Below are 4,031 nucleotides of genomic sequence, written 5' to 3' on the forward strand. Positions count from 1 at the left end.
GAATTTCCATATAAATTTCTACCTCTTTTTATAATCGAAATTTGATTATAAAACCATCAAGCAAAGATAACGTGCTCTATTCAGAATTTCTCGTGTCAAAACTCCCCTTAACTTATGACATAAACTTTGTGCTTCAATCTGGAAAATCCAAAAAATCTTCAATTTTTAGCTTCGTTCACTGACCGCCTTTGACAAAATTTGTCAAAAATAGGTAGAAATTGTCAATTTCAAAATTATGCAGTGATCCGGTGCGCCCAAAAACAGCCAAAAATACGAAACTCTACTCCATTTGCGAAATTGGGTAGAAAGCATTAATTCACATAAACTGCAGGGGCCTGAAATGCATATTCTTTAATTTCTCAGCAAAAACAGTCCATTTTCGAAATTGGGTATGAGCAACCAAATTTTCGAAACTTCAGGGACTGCTTTCGAAATTTCAGCTTTTTGTCCCAAAATGTCGAAAATATGTCCTGATCGAATCTGGAATAATGTTGCCAAGCTGTCGAAATTTTAGGGACCAATTTCGAAAATTCTCCATTATTTCTTTCAAACAGTCGAAATTACCCCAACTATCGAAAGTTTGTGAAATGTGTCAAACTTTCGAAACAACAGGGACCGTTTTTGAAACTTCTATGCTTTCTTCTCTAATCTACCCTAATAAATGAAAATGTTATTGCCACTTGTCATTCTCTCATTTATTTGGCCACATGTCATTTTATCATAATTTTGAAATATATTTATTTTCTACTTGTCAATTACTTCATTATTCATTTCCACTATATCATTAATTTAGTTTCCATAAATTAAACCTACTATAATAACTATTAATTTCAAATTTGAAATTTCAATTAAATTTACACTTTAAACATTTTTATTTAACATTTTATTATAATAAATCGTTTACTACACGGGTCTAACAATTAAACACATAATTTTAATTAATTTATTTTTTGCATGTTTTTTTCATAATTTTCACTTATTTCATATTTCAAATTCAAATAAACTCTTCATTTAATCGCTGATGTTTAACATTATGTTTTAATTAACCCGTATAATATACGGGTTTCACAACTAGTTTCGTTAATCAACGAAACTTTCTTCCTTTTTAACAAAACTTTCAATGAAACTTTCTTCCATTTTAACGCAACTTTCAATGAAATAACGAAAATTACAAACTTTCGTTAGTCCCAGCCAAGAAGTCGACCCCCAAAAAAAAAAACTTTCGATCTTCATTCCACAAATTCATGAATTCAGTAACTCAAAACTTCGTTAGTTAACATCGATGCTCAAATTTTCGACAATAAGGCAAAAAAATTCGTCCTTGGCGATCAAACAAAAATCTTCGACTATTGATCCTTTGAAATCAAATACTCGACTCCAAACTATTCGATTCCAACACAGTATAACGAAGCCTTCGTTATCAGCCTTCCTGATAAAATATCGAATTCCCAGTCGATACCAATCGACACAAGCTGAAATCAACCCTTCTTATATTGACTTCAAAATCAACTATCAAATATTCGTTATCAGCCTCTCCATTTCGATCCCAAACCTTCAAAATCAAAACCCAATTTCGAATTTGATTCCACAATCTCTCGATTACAACACCCATTTGCTTGAGACCCAACTGTCTCCGTTCTTACATATTGTTTGTGACTCCATTTCATCGATTCAAAATATCAATTACAGGCCTTCGCAACTTGACATCAAGTCGATATCTCCCCTTCCAGTTCGTTATCAAACCAGCGAATCCAAGTCAAGATTGTGAACATCGACTCATCCCAGTCCAACAATTTGCTTTTCAATCCTCAATCAAGAGTGACATTAAAATAATCAATGTTCGTTCGTAAACATTCTTTGACTTCGAAAAGTCAATCATCCAAAATCGACAAACATGAAATCAATAATGTTCAAAACAATTTCAGATCAAAACCAAAACTTCTATTCTTCAACTGTTCTTCATCGATTTGTAGTGTTCTTGATCAATTTCTTAAAAATCAAAAATCAACTGTTGATTTTTAGGGTAAGATTTGAATAAAATTGATTTGAAGATCGAACACATAATACAAAATCGATTCAGAATGTTATTTTACTGATCAAAACAAGCATCAATCGATTATTCAGAAACAATAAAATGAAATCGGAACTCAAGAACGATGAACAACTGATAATCGCTAGGAATGTCAATATACAACTCGTATATGCACAAGATGAAGACGTCTCAACAAAGAATATTATCGAATGGATTTTAATGAATTATTGGGCTCAAAAATTGGATTAGATGAATAGTAATCAGAATATACAGTTACTTGGGCCAAAAGATTACGAATAGGAATATGAACATTGATAATTTGGATCAAAAAGTGAATTTCCATGCACAATATCTAATCACAAACTATTTGGGCTGAATAAAAAATAATTGGGCTAGATTTTGATTTAAATGTATATTTGTAGATTAGAATTGAAACGAAGATTAGATCGGACCTTGATCAAGAAAAAAATTATTGGATAATAACAAGTGGGTTTTTCAAAAAAAAATTGATCCAACGAGTCAAAACGATCAAAAATCAAGAACATAACGCAAGATCAACGAGATTAAGAGAGATCATAGAGAGAGAATCACCATAAATGCTCCAATTGTGACAAAGTTTGACAAACTGAGAATCGTTCTTCAAAAAATCATGTTGATCTTCGAAGACCTGCTCTGATACCAATTGATGAGAATTATGAACATCGGTTTGGCTTGTGGAATTAAAGAACACACAATGAACATGGTGATTTCGGTGTTTAAGAGATGCATTCGATTATGTATGGTGTTACAAAAAGGGATCTAGATCTAAATCTACATAAATAACACACACTTACACACTCAATTTTACATCTCTCAAGCACACCTCCATTAGTGTTATGAACCCACTTTATATAGGGGTGTTTACATGTCTCTCTCTCACCCTCTATCTCATGTCATAAGGCTAATGCACCACATGCAAGTGGGTCTACAAAAGTCAACCCATTTACAAAGTCATACATGGATAAATTTGTACCCCAACATTTATTGAGATAATTACCCTATGTGTTAGGCGGTTGCTAGTTCGAGATTTGAGTTTGAGGATAATTGCTTGCTTGCTTGCAAGGTGAGTCTTCTTACTATACTTTACCTTGAGTGGTATTTATGTGTGACTAGAGGGTCTTATGTGCTTACTTGAGTTATGCATTTTGTCTGTGTGATATATATGCTATGTTACATGTTACCGAGACCAGACCGGAGAGTCCAACGAGCTGTGAGACTGGAGGGTCCTCACTGAGACCGGACCAGACGGTCCAATGAGCCGTGGGACTGAAGGGTCCCACTGAGACACATAGACCGGAGGGTCTGGAAAAGTTATAGCCTTGAGTGGCTAATGTGCTACATGTGGTATTATGGGGGAACTCACTATGCTTCGTGCTTACCATGTTATGTGTTATGTGTTTCAGGTTTTCTTACGATCACGATAAGGCACCGACTTGATTGTACACACCAGTGAAAGAGTTATGTTTTGAAGATCCTGGATTTTAATCAAACAATTATGGAGTTGCGATTTGTAAATTAAATAAATAAGATTTTTGTGAAACATTTTATGAGAAATATGCGATTTTAAATGAAAATTTTATTTGAAAATTTACGATACTGATACACCCTTATTATAATGTAAAGTAATGAACTTACTTTAGGGGCCTGGGGACATAAGAAGAAAGTTGACAAGAAACCTCTCTTCTTAAAATAATAATTTTGGCCATGCCTTCAAAAAGACAAACTTATCTAACTAGTAAAGTAGAAAATTTGTTTTAATTTTATTAACTCAAAGTTTATAAAATATAAAATTTTTCTTTGGTTTAAATACAAAAGTATTCAACTAGTCCAAAACTTTGTACATGACTTATTAAATCATACCATATGATATAATAACTAGTTATATTCTCTTAAAATTATTATTTTAACAAATCAATAATTACTCCTTAATTAAATACAAGAATTGATATTATTTATTCGT

This window comes from Lactuca sativa, chromosome 6, assembly GCF_002870075.4.
Source record: "Lactuca sativa cultivar Salinas chromosome 6, Lsat_Salinas_v11, whole genome shotgun sequence".
In the NCBI taxonomy this organism is placed as follows: domain Eukaryota; kingdom Viridiplantae; phylum Streptophyta; class Magnoliopsida; order Asterales; family Asteraceae; genus Lactuca; species Lactuca sativa.